The sequence below is a fragment of the Cervus canadensis genome, chromosome 30 (assembly GCF_019320065.1).
Source record: "Cervus canadensis isolate Bull #8, Minnesota chromosome 30, ASM1932006v1, whole genome shotgun sequence".
NCBI classification, from domain to species: domain Eukaryota; kingdom Metazoa; phylum Chordata; class Mammalia; order Artiodactyla; family Cervidae; genus Cervus; species Cervus canadensis.
The window spans coordinates 15,138,843-15,158,875 of NC_057415.1; the positions used below are offsets into that span (position 1 = coordinate 15,138,843).

A 20,033-nucleotide genomic window follows, 5' to 3' on the forward strand; every position below is an offset into this window, starting at 1 on the left:
AGACAAAGGAGAAAAGGAAAGACATGCCAATTTGAATGCAGAATTCCAAAGAATAGCAAGGAGAGATATAAAGACTTCCTCAGTGATCAGTGCAAAGAAAGACAGGAAAACAATAGAATGGGAAAAACTAGAGGTCTCTTCAAGAAAATTAGAGATACCAAGGGAACATTTCATGCAAAGATGGGCACAATAAAGGACAGAAATGGTATGGCCCTAACAGAAGCAGAAGATATTAAGAAAAGATGGCAAGAATACACAGAAGAACTATACAAAAAATATCTTCATGACCCAGATAATCACCATGGTGTGACCTCTCACCTAGAGCCAGACATTCTGGAATGCGAAGTGGGCCTTAGGAAGCATCACTAAGAACAAAGCTAGTGGAGGTGATAGATTCCAGTTGATCTATTTCAAATCCTAAAAGATGATGGTGTGAAAGTGCTGCACTCAAAATGACAGCAAATTTGGAAAACTCAGCAGTGGCCACAGGACTGGAAACCACATTTTCATTTCAAGCTCAAAGAAAGGCAATGCAAAACAATGCGCAAACTACTGCACAACTGCACTCAGCTCACACACTAGCAAAGAAACGCTCAAAATTCTCCAAGCCAGGCTTCAAAAGTATGTGAACCGTGAACTTCCAGACGTCCAAGCTGGCTTTAGAAAAGGCAGAGGAATCAGAGATCAAATTGCCAACATTCATCGGATCATCGAAAAAGCAAGAGAGTTCCAGAAAAACATCTATTTCTGCTTTACTGACTATGCCAAAGCCTTTGACTGTGTGGATCACAACAAACTGTGGAAAATTCTCCAAGAGATGGGGATACCAGATCACCTGACCTGCCTCTTGAGAAACCTGTATGCAGGTCAAGAAGCAACAGTTAGAACTGTACATGGAACAATGGACTGGTTCCAAATCGGGAAAGGAGTATGTCAAGGCTGTATATTGTCACCCTGATTATTTAACTTATATGCAGAGTACATCATGAGAAATGCTGGACTAGATGAAGCACAAGCTGGAATCAAGACTGCCGGGAGAAATATCAATAACTTCAGATATGCCAATGACACCACCCTTATGGCAGAAAATGAAGAACTAAAGAGCCTCCTGATAAAAGTAAAAGAGGAGAGTGAAAAAGTTGCCTTAAAGCTCAATATTCAGAAAACTAAGATATGGCATCTGGTCCCATCACTTCATGGCAAATAGATGGGGAAACAGTGGAAACAGTGACAAACTTTATTTTATGGGGCTCCAAATCAATGCAGATGGTGACTGTAGCCATGAGATTAAAAGATGCCTGCTCCTTGGAAGAAAAGCTATGATCAACCTAGACAGCATATTAAAGAGCAGAGACATTACTTTGCCAACAAATGTTTGTCTAGTAAAAGCTATGGATTTTCCAGTAGTCATGTATGGATGTGACAGTTGGACTATAAAGAAAGCTGAATGCTAAAGAATTGATGCTTTTGAACTGTGGTGTTGAAGAAGACTCTTGAGAATTCCCTGGACAGCAAGATCCTACCAGTCCATCCTAAAGAAAATCGGTCATGAATAGTCATTGGATGGACTGATGCTGAAGACGAAACTCCAATATGTTGGCCACCTGATGCAAAGAACTGACTCAATGGAGACCTTGATGCTGGGAAATATTGAAGGTGGGAGGAGAAGGGGACAACAGAGGATCAGATGGTTGGATGGTATCACCAACTCAGTGGACACGAGTTTGAGTAAATTCTGTGAGTTGGTGATGGACAGGAGGCCTGGCATGCTACAGTCCACGGGGTCACAAAGAGTCAGACACGACTGAGCAACTGAACTGAAGTGAACTGAACTGAAGAACAGCAAGGAGAGATAAGAAAGCCTTTTTAAGTGGACAATACAAAGAAACAGAGGAAAACAATAGAATGGGGCAGGCTAGAGATCTCTGCAAGAAAATCAGAGATACCAATGGAACATTTCATGCAAAGATGGGCACAATAAAGGACAGAAATGGTATGGACCTAACAGAAGCAGAATATATTAAGATGTGGCAAGAATTCACAGAAGAACTATACAAAAAAGATCTTCATGACCCAGATAAGCACAGTGGTGTGATCACTGACCTAGAGCCAGACATCCTGGAATGTGAAATCAAGTGGGCCTTAGGGTGCATCACTTTGAACAAAGTTAGTTGAGGTGACGGAATTCTAGCTGAGCTACTACAAATCCTAAAAGATGATGCTGTGAAAGTGCTGCACTCAAAATGACAGTAAATTTGGAAAACTCAGCAGTGGCCACAGAACTGGAAAAGGTCAGTTTTCATTCCAATCCCAAAAAAGGGCAAATCCAAAGAATGTTCAAAGTGAAAGTGAAAGTCACTCAGTCGTGTCCGACTCCTTGCAACCCCATGGACTATTCAGTCCATGGAGTTCTCCAGGCCAAAATACTGGTGTGGGTAGCCATTCCCTTCTCCAGGGGATTTTCCCAACCAAGGTATCAAAGTGAGGTCTCCCACATTGCATGCGAATTCTTTATCACCTGGAAAAAGAAAAGCCCAAAGAATGTTCAAACTACTGCACAACTGCACTCCTGAGAAACCTGTATGCAGGTCAAAACACAACAGTTATAACCGGCCATGGAAAAAGAGTAGTTCCAAATTGGGAAAGCAGTAAGTCAAGGCTGTATATTGTCACCTGCTTCTTTAACTTACATGCAGAGTTCAGTTCAGTTCAGTCGTTCCAAATCTCTGTGATCCCATGGACTGCAGCACTCCAGGCCTCCCTGTCCATCATCAACTCCCAGAGTTTACTCAAACCCATGTCCACTGAGTCGTTGATGCCAACCAACCATGTCTGTCATCTCCTTCTTCTCTCGCCTTCAATCTTTCCCAGCATCAGGGTCTTTTCCAATGAGTCACTTTGCATCAGGTGGCCAAAGTATTGGAGCTTCAGCTTCAGCATCAGTCCTTCCAATGAATATTCAAGACCGATTTCCTTTACAATCTCCTTGCTGTCCAAGGAATGGACAAAAGTCTTCTCCAACACCACAGTTCAAAAGCATCAATTCTTCAGTGCTCAGCTTTCTTTACAGTCCAACTCTCACATCCACACATGACTACTGGAAAAACCAGTTTTCACTAGACAGACATTTGTTGGCAAAGTAATTTCTCTGGCTTTTAACAAGCTGTCTAGGTTGGTCATAACTTTTCTTCCAAGCAGCAAGCAGCTTTTAATTTCATGGCAGTACTCACCATCTGCAGTGATTTTGGAGCCCCCCAAAATAAATTCTGTCACTGTATCCATTGTTTCCCCATCTATTTGCCATGAAGTGATGGGACCAGATGCCATGATCTTAATTTTCTGAATGCTGAGTTTTAAGCCATCTTTTTCACTCTCTTCTTTCACTTTCATCAAGAGGCTCTTTAGTTCTTTTTTACTTCCGCCATAAGGGTGGTGTCATTTATTGATATTTCTCCCAGCAATCTTGATTCCAGCTTGTGCCTCATCCAGTCCAGTATTTCTCATGATGTACTCTGCATATAAGTTAAATAAGCAGGGTGACAATACACAGCCTTTTATTTATTTATTTATTTATTTAATTTTTTTATTAGTTGGAGGCTAATTACTTCACAACATTTCAGTGGGTTTTGTCATACATTGATATGAATCAGCCATAGATTTACACGTATTCCCCATCCCGATCCCCCCTCCCACCTCCCTCTCCACCCGATTCCTCTGGGTCTTCCCAGTGCACCAGGCCCCCAGCACTTGTCTCATGCATCCCACCTGGGCTGGTGATCTGTTTCACCATAGATAGTATACATGCTGTTCTTTTGAAATATCCCACCCTCACATTCTCCCACAGAGTTCAAAAGTTTGTTCTGTATTTCTGTGTCTCTTTTTCTGTTCTGCATATAGGGTTATCATTACCATCTTTCTAAATTCCATATATATGTGTTAGTATGCTGTAATGTTCTTTATCTTTCTGGCTTACTTCACTCTGTATAAGGGGCTCCAGTTTCATCCGTCTCATTAGGACTGGTTCAAATGAATTCTTTTTAACAGCTGAGTAATATTCCATGGTGTATATGTACCACAGCTTCCTTATCCATTCATCTGCTGATGGGCATCTAGGTTGCTTCCATGTCCTGGCTATTATAAACAGTGCTGCGATGAACATTGGGGTGCACGTGTCTCTTTCAGATCTGGTTTCCTCAGTGAATACACAGCCTTTTAATACTCCTTTCCTGATTTGGAACCAGTCCATTGTTCCATGTACAGTTCTAACTGTTGCTTCTTGACCTGCATACAGATTTCTCAGGAGGCAGGTCAGGTGATCTGGTATTCCCATCTCTTGGAGAATTTTCCACAGTTTGTTGTGATCCACACAGTCAAAGGTTTTGGCATAGTCAATAAAGCTGAAGTAGATGTTTTTCTGGAACTCTCTTGCTTTTTCGATGATCCAACAGATGTTGGCACAGCACATCATGTGAAATGCTGGGCTGGATGAAGCATAAGCTGAAATCAAGATTGCTGGGAGAAATATCAAAAACCTCATATATGCAGATGACACCACTCTTTTGGCAGAAAGCAAAGAGGAACTGAAGGTGAAAGAGGAGAGTGAAAAAGCTGGCTTAAAACTCAACATTCATGTCAATGCTGATTCATGTCAATGTACGGCAAAAGTCACTACAATATTGTAAAGTAATTAGCCTCCAGTTAAAATAAATAAATTAAAAAAAAACCTCAACATTCAAAAACTAATAACATGGCATCCAGTCCTGTCACTTCATGGCAAATAAGATGGGGAAACAATGGAAACAGTGACGGACTTTATTTTCTTGGGCTCCAAAATCACTGCAGATGGTGACTGCACCCATGAAATTAAAAGATTCTTGCTCCTGGGAAGAAAAGCTATACCTAGACAGAGTATTAAAAAGCAGAGTCATCACTTCGGGGACAAAGGTCCACAAAGTCAAAGCTATGGTTTTTCCAGTAGTTATATATGGATGTGAGAGTTGTACCATAAGGATGTTGAGCTCCAAGGAACTGAGGAATTGATGCTTTTGAACAGTGGTGTTGGACAAGACTCTTGAGAGTCCCTTGGACTGCAAGGATATCAAACAAGTCTATCCTAAAGAAATTAACCCTAAATATTCATTGGAAGGACTGATGCTGAAGCTGAAACTCCAGTACTTTGGCCACCTGATGTGAAGAGCCAACTCACTGAAAAAGACCGTGTTTCTGGGAAAGACTGAAGGCAGGAGGAGAAGAGGACGACAGAGGATGAGACGGTTGGATGGCATCACTGACTCAATGGACATGAGTTTGAGCAAGCTCCAGGAGATGGTGAAGGACAGGGAAGCCTGGCGTGCTGCAGTCCATGGGGTCAGAACCTGTCAGACATGACTAGTGACTGAAAAACAACCACCGCATCCCTAAACACATGAGAGGAGACTAGTGCCTGCGAGGAACTTAATTTTGATTTATATTCAATTTTAACTAATTTAATTTGTATCATGACGTGTGGCTACTATGGTATTGGATGGCACAGATCTAGAACACCAGGTTAACAATTTCTGCTAACTCAGAAGAGATGGTATGTGGATAAGTTAGCAAAGTTTGAAAGCTATCAGACAAGAAGAGAAACAAAACACACAAAAAACAACAACAAAAAGTCCAGCACCATGTTACTGATAATATTCTCCCGGTCCACATAGGATTCACCTTGATAAAGCTGCGGTCCTAGTCTGATCTCAAGCTGTCGTAACTCAGGGCGAAATAACAAAAAACCATAGAGTGGGTGGCTTAAACGACACAAGTTTATTTTTTAATAGTTTTAGAAGCTAAAACGCCAAAAGTTTCTGGACAAATTGGTTCCTGGTGAGATCCTCTTCCCTGCCATCTCTGTGTACTCACATGACCTCTTCTTTGGTGTGTGCAGGAAAAGAGATCTCTTCCCTCTTTTTATAAGGCCACCAGACATATCAGATTAGATTCCACTCTGGCTTCCCTAATGTCTCAGAAGGTTAAGAATCTGTCTATAATGCAGGAGACCTGGGTTGAATCCCTGTGTTGAGAAGATCCCCTGGAGAAGGGAATGGCAACCCACTCCAGTATTCTTGCCTGGAGAATCCCATGGTCAGAGAAGCCTGAAGGACTACAGTCCAAGGGTTCACATGATTCGGACATGACTGAGCAACTAACACATCAGTTCAGTTCAGTTCAGTTCAGCCGCTCAGTCGTGTCCAACTCTGTGACTCCATGGACTGCAGCACGCCAGGCCTCCTGTCCATCACCAACTCACGGAATTTACTCAACCTCATGTCCATTGAGTCAGTAATGCCATCCAACCACGTCATCCTCTGTCGTCCCCTTCTCCTCCTGCTTTCAATCTTTCTTAGCATCAGGGTCTTTTCAAATAAGTCAGCTCTTCGCATCAGATGGCCAAAGTATTGGAGTTTCAGCTTCAGCATCAGTCCTTCCAATGAACATTCAGGACTGATCTCCTTTAGGATGGACTGGTTGGATCTCCTTGCAGTCCAAGGGACTCTCAGAGTCTTCTCCAACACCACAGTTCAAAAGCGTCCATTCTTTGTGCTCAGCTTTCTTCACAGTCCAATCTCACATCCATACATGACCACTGGAAAACCATAGCGTTGACTAGATGGACCTTTGTTGGCAAAGTAATGTCTCTGCTTTTTAATGTGCTATCTAGGTGGTCATCTTTCCTTCCAAGGAGTAGGTGTCTTTTAATTTCATGGCTGCGATCACCATCTGCCGTGATTTTGGAGCCCAGAAAAATAAAGTCTGACACTGTTTCCACTGTGTCCCCATCTATTTCCCATGAAGTGATGGGACCAGATGCCATGATCTTAGTTTTCTGAATGTTGAGCTTTAAGCCAACTTTTTCACTCTACTCTTTCACTTTCATCAAGAGGCTTTTTAGTTCCTCTTCACTTTCTGCCATAAGGGTGGTGTCATCTGCATATCTGAGGTTATTGATATTTCTCCCAGCAATCTTGATTCCAGCTTGTGCTTCCTCCAGCCCAGCGTTTCTCATGATGTACTCTGCATATAAGTTAAACAAGCAGGGTGACAATATACAGCCTTGACGTACTCCTTTTCCTATTTGGAAACAGTCTGTTGTTCTATGTCCAGTTCTAACTGTTGCTTCCTGATCTGCATATAGGTTTCTCAAGAGGCAGGTCAGGTGGTCTAGTATTCCCACCTCTTTCAGAATTTTTCACAGTTTATTGTGATCCACACAGTCTAGTTAAGGCTATGATTTTTTTTCAGTAGTCATGTATGGGATTGGGGGCAGGAGGATAAGGGGACAACAGAGGATGAGATGGTTGGATGGTATCACCAACACAATGGACATGGGTTTGGGTGGACTCTGGGAGTTGGTGATGGACAGGGAGGCCTGGCGTGCTGCGGTTCATGGGGTCGCAAAGAGTCGGACACAACTGAGTGACTGAACTGAACTGAACTAGATGGACCTTTGTTGGCAAAGTAATGTCTCTGCTTTTTAATATACTGTCTAGGTTGATCTTAACTTTTCTTCCAAGGAGTAAGTGGCTTTTTATTTCATGGCTGCAGTCACCATCTGCAGTGATTTTGGAGCCCAGAAAAATAAAGTCTGCCGCAGTTTCCACTGCTTCTCAATTCACTTGCCACAAAGTGATGGGACCAGATGACATTATCTTTGTTTTCTGAATGTTGAGCTTTAATCCAACTTTTTCACAAACATATCATTTAATCTTAATTATCTCTCTAAAGGGCCTGTCTCCAAATACAGTCACACTAGGGGTTAGGGTTTCAGCTTATGAATTTGGGGGGGGGGGGCGCCAGTGACAAAATTCAGTCTCTGCTTAACCTTCCATTCTCCCTTAACTAGCTTTTTTATCATAAGTTCTAATATTTCATGAGCCATATTTCCTGCCCTTAATTCATAATCTTCTAGAGGCTTAGTTTTCTGCCTTCTCTTACCACAAGACCAGTTTACACCTGAGTAAGGTTTTAACCTTGCCATCAGACAACTCTGAAATTCATTGAAAGTAAAACTTATCTTTGGTCCTCAAAAATGACTTCTTTCCTCTTTAACTATGCAGAAAGGTGTTAGCACAGCAGGTCCAAGACCACTCTCCTTAGAAAGAACCTCTTGCAAAGGATAGTTTGGGAGTTTGGGATGGGCATGTACATACTGCTATATTTAAAATGGATAACCAACAAGGACCTACTATACGGCACATAAAACTCTGTTCACTGTTATGTGGCAGCCCAGATGGAAGGTGAGTTTGGGGGAGAATTGATACATGTATATGTATGGTTGAGTCCCTTTCTTGTTCACCTGGAACTATCATAACATTGTTAATCAGCTATACCCCAATAAAAATAAAAAGTTTTTTTAAAAAAAAGAATGAAAAAACTTGCAAGGGTGGTCCTTGGCTCGGGTCTGAGAACTTGGATACTGTAATAGTTCCTACCAACCTAACTGCTAAGATGGACTCTTTCTTCCGGGCGGGTGACATTCAGCTGGCCAGTCGGGGCGACGGGATCTCAGTCCTAGTACCATGGCCCAGTCTGTCCGTAACCTCGCGGAGAAGGCCCCGGAGCTGGTGAGTGCTGCTGTGACTTACTTGAAGCCTCGACTGGCCACGTTTTGGTACTATGCCAAGGTTGAGCTGGTTCCTCCAACCCCTGCTGAGATCCCTACAGCAATTCAGAGCTTGAAAAAAAATTATCAACAGTGCTAAAACTGGTAGCTTCAAACAGCTCACTGTTAAGGAAGCTCTACTGAATGGTTTGGTGGCCACTGAGGTGTGGATGTGGTTTTATGTTGGCAAGATCATAGGCAAGCGAGGCATCATTGGCTATTATGTTTGAAGACCAATTTTTAACATGTAATTATATTTGCTTTATTATTCAAATGTTCTTGGACCATGTGTGAGCAGACTGTTATTTGAATAAAATAAGACCATGTGTCAAAATAAAAAAAAAAATATCGACTCTTTCTGCACAAACTGTACAAACAATGTCACTGATCTTGAACATCTGCTTTCCTTCCAAGGGTTTGAAATTTTGATACTTGCTAGACAGTGGATGTGGAGAAGGCAATGGCAACCCACTCCAGTACTCTTGCCTGGAACATCCCATGGACGGAGGAGCCTGGCAGGTTGCAGTCCATGGGGTCGCGAAGAGTCAGACACGACTGTGTGACTTCACTTTCACTTTTCACTTTCACGCATTGGAGAAGGAAATGACAACCCACTCCAGTGTTCTTGCCTGGAGGATCCCAGGGACGGCGGAGCCTGGTGGGCTGCCATCTATGGGGTCGCACAGAGTTAGACACAACTGAAGCAACTTAGCAGCAGCAGCAGACAGTGGATGACTATGTGACTAGCCCCCAAAATAAACCTTAGGCACTGAATCTCTAATGAGCTTCCCTGATGGATGACATTTCGCATGTGTTGTCATAATTCTGCTGGTGAAATTACATGTGTTTTGTGTGACTCCTCAAGGAAAAGACTCTTAGAGGCTTGAGTCTGGTTTCCTCCAGACTTCATCCCATGCACCTTTTCCCTTTGTTGATTTTGCTTTGTGTTCTTTCCCTGAAATAAACCATAGGCATGGGGACAACTATATGCTGAATTCTGAGTTTTCCTAGTAAATTATCAAACCTGGAGGATGTCTTGAGCACCCCCAACTTATCAAACAATAAATATTTTTATACTAAAAAAAACCTGCTTCCTATCTCTTAGAGAACATTCACTCCAGTTATAGAAGCATTAGTCCTGGAGGTCAAACTCCAAATATTTGGAGGTCAAGCACCAAAGAAAATGAAGGGAGGATATCATCAACTAAACTTTTTTTTTAAAAAACCAGAAGACAAGCACTTCCAGATTGGAAGGGCTAGCCAAGTGCCCATCACAACGGATGAAAAGTTTCACACAATAAGCACATCATCATAAGATTTAATTATAAAAGCATTGGAAGACAGAGGGAAATGGAACAATGCCTTCACAATTCTGAAAGAAAATTATTTCCAACCTGGAATTCTATATCCAGACAAACTATCAATCGAGTGTAACTAGTACAGTGACCAGAAATAATTTACCTCCCACACACCATTTAAAAAAGGTACTAGAGGATATGCTCCCCCCAAAGCAAGGAGTTAACCAAGAAAGAGGACATAGTAAAGAGAAGATATATATAATACCAGAGAATGAATAGAAGAATGGATGATAAGGAAGAAAAATCCTTGGATGGTTATAAAGAAGCTTTTAAACAAGAAAAGAAGGGGTTATTTATATCTGCCCAGATTTCCATCTCATGTAAATACCAAAAGAGTTAAAAGAAACCTCCACCAACTCTTAAAGTAAAAAGAAAGGGAAAAAAAAGAAAGAAGAGGAAGGCAAAAGCAACAGCAGCAGTCACTGTGGTATACCAATTTTCTTTGTTGACAGAAATATCCAAAGCTCTTCTGAATAAGGGATAACAAGATCAGCTATGTACTTTCACAACTACCAACGTTAGGTTACAACATGGTACTTGACAATGGCTGGCAATTCTCCTGATCAAAAAAATATGTTCGATAGAGGTTAGAGAACAAATGTAAACAAGACATTACACTGGCTTCTTTTGATAAATGCCTCTTTTTATTCAAGGACTAGGGATAGTTTATCAACAGTCACATAAGTGCTCCATTACCCAATTTAAAGGCTCCGGCAAAACTCTAGATAAGAAATTCAGAAAAGGTAAATGAATTTTAAAATCTAGTCAACAATAAACAAGGAAACAAAACCAAAACAACCACCTGTCTCCTCCTCCCCACCCCCTACCACCCAGAACTGCCCAGTTTATTCAAAGAGCTTAAATTTGATCATTATATACTCAAAATTCATACAAGATGTCATAGGATATCAGAGCACAGAATGTAATTCTAGAAAATATTATAATGCTGAATTGATATTCAACCAGTTGTACCACTGAGTGGAAAATAAGGAGAAAAGCAAATTAGAGTGGTGCAGATTTTGAATGCTTGTCCCACCCTGGTCTAGCTGAACGGCAAAACCACAAGAAACATGCTCAGAATCATTTAAATAAAATTCCTTAAATACAGGATTCTAAAATGTCAAATTAATACAATCTTAAAATAGCAACTATTTTTAGTGTCTTTTTATTTTTCTTAATTGACCAAAGCAATTGTACTCCACTAGCAGCTAATTTTTGCCAAATTTAATTCTAACAAACTCATTTAAGTTAAAAGGCCATAAATAAAGAATAAAATATTTATACCATATTTTTGCATTCCTACAATTCAAAAACAATAGGATCAAATTTTTTTCAGGCCGTGAATAAACATGCCATACTTTAGGCTAAAAGCATATTTTATTCCAAAATTAGGAGTGAAAATGAAGCTCAGAAGAAATGACCTCCCAGTCTTGAATTCAGTGGCATTAATATTAATGATAATCCCACTCATTTCAAAGGCATGTCCCAGAGTGTTTATATTATGAAAAATGGGTCTGGAATGTCATCTTCAGTAAATTTTAAATTGTTTAATCTGAGGTTTTGCTAAATTTGTAACAGCTGCACTTGTGTTTACAACTATAATTTACAGCGTGGCACTCTTTTACACATTTTTTTGGATATAGTTGGTACAAACATGTTGTACTGATCAATGGAAATGAGTTTGGTATCTCTCTATAGCTACAAGTTTAGTCAGAATAAAGTTTTGTTTTGGATTAACATTGTAAAACAAATGCATCATAGACCTTTAGAAGTTTTATGGTATTTGTTAGAGAAGGATAGGACAAAAACTTTCATTCATATACAAACATTTGGAAAATGACTCAATTTGTGTTTGCAGAATTCAAATTTTGTTTGGGGAAAAGATATACATATCAAATACACTGTGGGTCTAATTTGTTTGCTGGCATTCACCGAGGGTCTTGGGGCACATTACCAAGCAGAAACTGGTTAAGCAGTATTCAAAAATTACATTTCTTCTAATGCCTCTATTTACACGTAGAAAGATGCAACAAAAAAGTCTGCCAAAAACTTGCTTAAGAATGCTTCAATAGGAAGCATCAGAAACCCTTGATATGGAGCTGCTGGTGCAATGAAAAGAGCACCAGAAAAGAGTTAGTTTCCTGGGAAAACACTCAACAGCTTTGCCACTAAGCAACCTCATTTTCCTTCTCTGTAAATATTTCGAAGAGAAATTATTATTGAAGGTGAATGTTTTCTGCTAAAATCAGTTGACTCTTTTAGTAACTGAAAACATTACCATGCCATAAGAATTAAGACACATTTAAAAGATGCACCACAGAAGTAACCCCAGCAGTTCTTCAGCAGCTATCTTCTTTTGGCCAATCTCTCAAGAACCCCTAATCGTGGTTCAAATTAATTTTTTTGAAAAGGCTCCACTCTATTTTTCTTTTCGTTTGAATACCTGTTTTACTTTGGTATATATGGTTTCATGGAAGTATGAAACACATTTAGTAGGGTTTATGACCAAGGTAATATTAGAAATGAACCAAGACCCAAAAACAGTGAAAAAAAAAAACAAGCTTATAAAATCAATACACTTAAAAAAAAATCATTAGAACAAAAGCTCTGATTTCTAATGGGTGTATGGTATATTACTGCTCAGGATAATAACAATAAGCTTTTTTTCCTACAACTATGAAATTTTGAACTCATCAGAGAACATAGATTACTAACTATAGCAATTTCCCCAGTAAGTATGATACATTTGTTCTCCTGAACTACCCATTTTTTTTTCTAAGTGTCATTTCAAGATAAACCAAAAGTTAGTAAATCACTTCATACAAAAGTCATAAATTCAGATGTCCAAGAGGTCAGTAAAATGAGTGAAGCAATCAGATGGGCTTGAGGCAAACCAGAAGACTAAAGACTATCCAAAGAAGATGGCCAGAACTTAGCTCCTGCCAGCTGCTGCCAAAAAAAGAAGTCAGATTTAGTATTGCCAGACTGCTTTTCAGCTAAAAGGTAAGCTGGAAATAACTTTCTTCTTAAAGATAAGTAAAATAATTTAGTGTTTAAATGTAAGTAAATTGAGGCAGGAGATAGATGAGCCCCAGGTTGCAGAGTTTCTCCCCACTTCAATCTCTGGCCAGGAACCGATATCCGGCCTGAAGCCACTATAGGTCAAGGCCACCCAAGATCACACTGACTCAAAAAAATCTTCAGACATCATGCAAACCATATACATCTACCATATTTGTTCTTTACAGGTCTAATTAAAATACTACTTACAAGACTAATAAGAAGTTTAGTGACATTTTTAATGCTTAAATTATATTATAATTCATGTTAATGTATTCAAGTTTACTTTTTCCTATGAAAATTATTACCTTAACTTCACCAAGCAAGAGAAGTCATCTGGAAGACAGTAAGTGATTCTTCCTTTATCAAATACCCAAGTATGCCACAACACACCACTCCCAACCCATCCTGGAAGGTAACCTCAGCCAGAACAAGAATCAAGTCCACTATTACATCCCCAGCACCTAGCACAGTGCCTAACTCATAAGAGTTGTATGTGACAGAGTTTACTAGCATTCCCCACATCTGTGGCAAATGAATACTTCCCAGCAGCTTGGAAGTTAGGCTGGCCGTATGATTAAGTTCTGGCCAAAGAAATGAGAGCATAAATGATGTACACACCTTTCATGCCTGGACTCTAAAACATCCTGTGCAGTCTTCTAACTTCTCCCCCAATACACAAGTCTGGAAGTAAAGGACTGAATCAGTGCAGCTAGAAAATGGAAGGACCCCAGAGAAACTGGGAAACCTGCAGGAAATCTGTACATAAAAATATGCACGAGAGACAACTGACATACAGCGGGCTGTCACACTTGTCACGTCAAGGCGGTATGTCACTCTGCTTGTTCAACTTCTATGCAGAGTACATCATGCAAAATGCCAGGCTGGATGAAGCACAAGCGGGAATCAAGATTTCCAGGAGAAATATCAATAATCTCAGATACTCAGATGACACCACCCTTATGGCAGAAAGCAAAGAGGAACTAAAGAGCCTCTTGATGAAAGTGAAAGAGGAGAGTGAAAAAGCTGGCTTAAAACTCAACGTTCAAAAAACTAAGATCATGGCATCTGGTCTCATCACTTCATGGCAAATAGATAGGGAAACAATGGAAACAGTGAGAGACTTTATTTGGGGGGCTCCAAAATCACTACAGATGGTGACTGCAGCCACGAAATTAAGACACTTGCTCCTTGGAAGAAAAGCTATGACCAACCTACATAGCATATTAAAAAGCAGAGACATTACTTTGCCAACAAAGGTCCATCTAGTCAAAGTTATGGTTTTTCCAGTCATCATGTATGGATGTGAGAATCTGACTATGAAGAAAGCTGAGCACTGAAGAATTGATGCTTTTGAACTGTGGTGTTGGAGAAGACTCTTGAGAGTCCCTTGGACTGCAAGGGGATCAAACCAGTCAATCCTAAAGAAAATCAGTCCTGAATATTCGTTGGAAGGACTGATGTTGAAGCTGAAACGCCAATACTTTGGCTACCTGATGCGAACAACTGACTCATTGGAAAAGACCCTGATGCTGGGAAAGACTGAAGGCAGGAGGAGAAGAGGACGACAGAGGATGAGATGGTTGGATGGCATCACCGACTCAATGGACATGAGTTTGAGCAAGCTCCAGGAGTTGGTGAAGGACAAGGAAGCCTGGCATGGTGCAGTCCATAGGGTTGCAAAGAGTCAGACATGACTGCGCAACTGAACTGAACTGTCACACTAGCAAAAATTAACACTTGTATTATGTTAAGCCACTGAGATTTAGGATTTTGTTACCACAACTAGTATTTACTTTGACTAATACTGTGTTCAATATTTGTGAAATGAATGCTTAAGCAAATACTTAAGTGCCTCAACCAAGTAAAAATCTAGGCATCAAAAGTGCAAAGATTCCTGTCCCTCTGAGTTGGTTGACAAATGCTTACATAATGATCTTCAACCCCATTACAGACATCATGGCTTGAATTTCAAAACATATGGGACTGTGGAAAACAACCACAAAATTAGCACAAAGGCAGTCAAAACAGTTATATGAGAATACAATCTTCACGAACTTATGTATACTTCAATGGAGGCAGAAAGTTCAGTTCAGTTCAGTTCAGTCGCTCAGCCGTGTCCAACTCTTTGTGACCCCATGAATCGCAGCACGCCAGGCCTCCTTGTCCATCACTAACTCCTGGAGTTTACTCAAACTCATGCCCATCGAGTTGGTGATGCCATCCAGCCATCTCATCCTCTGTGTCCCCTTCTCCTCCTGCCCCCAATCCCTCCCAGCATCAGAGTCTTTTCCAATGAGTCAACTCTTTGCATGAGGTGGTCAAAGTATTGGAGTTCCAGCTTCAGCATCAGTCCTTCCAATGAACACCCAGGACTGATCTCATTTAGGATAGACTGGTTGGATCTCCTTGCAGTCCAAGGGACTCTCAAGAGTCTTCTGCAACACCACAGTTCAAAAGCATCAATTTTTCGGCACTCAGCTTTCTTCACAGTCCAACTCTCACATCCATACATGACCACTGGAAAATTCACAGCCTTGACCAGATGGACTTTTGTTGGCAAAGTAATGTCTCTGCTTTTTAATATGCTATCTAGGTTGGTCATAACTTTCCTTCCAGGGAGTAAGCGTCTTTTAATTTCATGGCTGCAATCACCATCTGCAGGCAGAAAAGCACCTAACAAAAATAACCATTCAAGATTTTTAAAATCTCATCAGACATGGAATAGAGAAAAACTTACACAACCTAATAAAGGGCATATATGTAAATAACCTAGAACAGCCAAACAACTTTGAAAAAAACAAAGTTGGAGGACTTACATTACCTGATTTCAAGACTCATCAAAAGGCTATAGTAATCAAGGCATAGAGACATGTATACAGATAAATGGAACAGAAAAGAAAAGAGTTGAGAAATAGTCACACATATATTGTGTGATTTTTGACAAGCTCCAAAATAATTGAATAGGTAAAGAATAATCTTTGAAAGTATGGAAAAACTGTAAAGGTACATACAAAAATGAATCTGATCCCTTTGCTCATACAATATACAAAAGTGAACTCAAAATGGATCATAGACCTAAAGTGTAAGAGCTAAAACTATAAAATCTCGAAAGAGAACATAGGGGAAAAAAATCTCAGCAACCTTGGGTTAGGAAAAGATTTCCTATGTAGGACATAAAAGGCACAAACTTTAAAGTAAAATAATCAATAAACTGGACTCCAGCAAAATTAACTTCTTACTCTTCAAAAGATACCTTGTGAAAATAAAAAAGGAAGTCATAAACTGGGAGGAAAACATTTGCAAATCATTTATCTGACAAAGGACTTGCATTAGAAAAATACAATTTAAAATGATTGTACAATATTACTACAAACACATTAGAATGGCTAAAATTAAAAAGACTTACCATCCTAAGTATTGGTGAGGATGTGGTACTGGAAACTCTCATATACTGCAAGTGGGAATACAGAATGGTATAACCCCTTTTGAAAATAACTCAATAATTTTTTTATTCAGGTAAGCTAGCTGATTCACAATAATGTATTAGTTACAGGTGTACAGAGTAACTTTTTTGTCTGTTTCTTTTTATTTTTTAAATTATGAAAATATGATAACACACTTACAGGAGACTTAGAAAATACAGAGCAAAGTTACATATAGTTCTACTATATATTATAATTATTTTTAAGTTAAATTAAGATTTTTAGTTGGAGTTTCAATATCAAACTCTCAAAAGTTAATAGAATGACTATACAGTAGACCTGAAAAGTACTATGAACCAATTCAACATAATTAAGATTTATGTAATTTTCACAAAACAGTAGAATACAAATTCTATTGAAGTTCCCAGAGATTATAAACTAGGACACCCTAGAACATATTCAGGGACATAAGACCAGGTTCAAAAATTTGATAGTCTAAAGGTACTGAAATCATACAGAGTCTGTTCTCTTATCACTGTGGAATTATATTAGAGATCAATATCAAAAGGTATTTGAAAATAACTCACATATTTTCAAGTGTAATATGACATTTACCAAGAGAGATCTTGACTTAGCCACTGAAATCTTCAATAAAGTCAGAAGACTGAAAAAACACAGATACAGAGAAGCAATTTAATAAGAAATTAATACCAAAATGAGAAATTAACACCAAAGATACTTTAAAAATCCCATGCACATGGAAATTAAATGTCTACTTTCAAATGATGGGTGTTATCTAAGAAGTCATAACAAAGAAATAGCAAGAATTTGGAACAGAATAAAAATAAAAAGAGAATTTACCAGAATTTGTTGCATACAGTTGAAACTGCTCAGTGCAATTAAATACAATGCAGAGTCTTGAAAAAGGTGTGTATATATCCATATACATACATACATATATATATATATGTATATACACACACACATATATACATACACACACAAAAGCATTTCTACTATGCTTGATTGCTACTATGCTTGATAAAGACTTGAGAAAAAACATCAAATAAAAATTAAAAGAAGAGACAGAAAAATTGAAAAACATAAATGAGCAGTGAAAATGAAATAGAAAAAGTGAAACTATATAAAATGAAAATATCATCATAAGATATATAATAGCCAGGACATGGAAGCAACCTAGATGCCCATCAGCAGAAGAATGGATAAGGAAGCTGTGGTACATATACACCATGGAATATTACTCAGCCATTAAAAAGAATTCATTGGAATCAGTTCTAATGAGATGGATGAAACTGGAGCCCATCATACAGAGTGAAGTAAGCCAGAAAGATAAAGACCATTACAGTACACTAACACATATAAATGGAATTTAGAAAGATGGTAACGATAACCCTATATGCAAAACAGAAAAAGAGACATCATAAGGTCTAGTTGTTTTTTAAACACGGCTGCTTATTAAATATGTTTATCTGAAGCTTTGGAGAAAAAAAAGAAATATCTGAGCATTTGTAGTTTTCAAAAATTTCCAAGATGATTCTGACATGCATCTGGATTTTAAAAGGTGGTTACAGGTTTCTCTATTAAATGGGAGTTTTAGTGATATAAAATTCTATTATTTTCTGTTGACCAATCATGATACAATGGTACTAAGTTAATAATAGTTACATAATCACAATAGTAAAAAGATGTTTTCACAATCAATAGCCAGATAAAATAAACAATAATTACAATTGCAAGCTATAATGGAAACATGATTAACCTGACAATATAAAATATATACATACAATTTGGAGGGGTTAAGTAGAGTGGTATGGTAAGCAGAAGTGCATATATGCACTTGTTTTCATCTACCCAGCCAGTCTATATCTTTTGGTTGGTGCATTTAATCCACTTACATTTAAGGTAATTAGCAATATAATTACCATTTTCTTAATTGTTTTGGGTTTATTTTGTGTAGGTCTTTTCCTTCTCTTGTGTTTCCTGCCTAGAGAAGTTCCTTTAGCATTGTAAAGTTAGTTTGATGGTGCTGAATTCTCTTAACTTTTGGTTGTCTGGAAAGCTTTTGATTTCTCTGTCATATATGAATCATAGTCTTGCTGGGTAGAGTATTCTTGGTTGTAGGTTCTTCCCTTTCATCACTTTACATAAATCATACCATTCCCTTCTGGCCTGTAGAGTTTCTGCTGTGAAATCATTTGATAACCTTATGGGAGTTCCCTTGTATGTTATTTATTGTTTTTCCTTTGTCGTTTTTAATGTTTTATCTTTGTCTTTAATTTTAGTCAGTTTGATTACTATGTGTCTCAGTGTGTTCCTCCTTGCATTTATCCTGCTTGGAATGCTCTGCACTTCCTGGACTTGGTTGACTGTTTCCTTTCCCATGTTAGGGAAATTTTCGGCTATTATTTCCTCAAATATTTTCTAAAGTTCTTTCTCTCTGTATTCTTCTTCTGGGACCCCTATAATGTGAATATTGGTGCATTTAATGTTGTCCCAGAGGTCTCTTACACTGTGTTCATTTTTTTTCATTCTTGTTTCTATATTCTGTTCTGTTGCAGTGACTTCCACCATTCTGTCCTCCAGGTCATTTATCTGTTCTACCTCAGTTCTTCTACTATTGATTCCTTCCAGTATATTGTTCATGTCTATTTATTCTTTAGTTCTTCTAGGTCTTTGGCAAACATTTCTTGCATTTTCTCCATTCTGTTTCTGAGATCCTGGATCATCATTATCATTATACTGAATTCTTTTTCTGGAAGGTTGCCTAGATCCACTTCATTTAGTTGTCTTTGGGGTTTTATCTTCTCCCTTCATCTGGGACATAACTCTCCGCTTTCTTATCATGATCAACTTTCTGTAATGTGGTTTTCATTCTAGCCACTGTGAAATTGTGGTTCTTCTTGCTTCTTCTGTCTGCCTTCTAGTGCATGAGGCAAAGAGCCTTGTGTAAGCTTCCTGATGGGAGGGCTTGGGTGGGAAAAACTGGGTCTTGCTCTGTGGGCAGGGCCTTGCTCAGTAAGGCACTGATCCAATTATCTGCTGATGAATGGGATTGTGCTCCCTGTTCGCTTTTCATCCTGAGGTGACGCAGCCCTGGGGTGTATAGGGTCATGGTAGGGTTAATGGTGACCTCCAATGGTCCCTAAGCCAAGGGACAGCTTCCAGGACTGCTGCTGACAGTGCCCCCATCCCTGCAGTAAGCCCCTGCCAACCCACGCCTCCAGCAGGTAGGTCTGGTTCAGTCTCCTGTATGGTCACTGCTCCTTTCCCTTGGATCTTGGTGCATATCAATTTTGTTTGTGCCTTCCAAGAGCTGAGTCTCTATTTCCCCCAGTCCTGTAGAAGTCATGTAATCAAATCATGCTGGCCTTCAAGGTCTTCCCAATCCCTTTGCTGGATCCCCAGGCTGGGAAGCCTGACATGGGGCTCAGATCCCTCATAACAGTGGGAGAACTTCTTGGGTATTATTGTTCTCCAGTTTGTGGGTGGCCCACCTGGAGGGTACTGGATTTGATTTTATAGTGATTGCAT

General features: G+C 39.3%; 1 protein-coding gene and 1 pseudogene across 6 annotated transcripts in view; one reads left to right on the forward strand and one right to left on the reverse strand.

Annotated features, from left to right (window-relative positions):
- FANCC (FA complementation group C) overlaps window positions 1-20,033 on the reverse strand; it is a 299,576-nt gene that overhangs the window by 253,753 nt on the left and 25,790 nt on the right. The window contains exon 1 of one of the 6 annotated variants that reach the window (XM_043452892.1): window positions 16,466-16,488. The exons of the other annotated variants lie outside the window; for them this stretch is intronic. The gene's annotated coding sequence lies outside the window, so the exon portion shown is untranslated. Of the gene's footprint in view, window positions 1-16,465; window positions 16,489-20,033 lie in introns of those variants that run through there. 6 annotated transcript variants of the gene reach the window in all.
- On the forward strand, window positions 8,556-8,868 carry LOC122431651 (annotated as a pseudogene).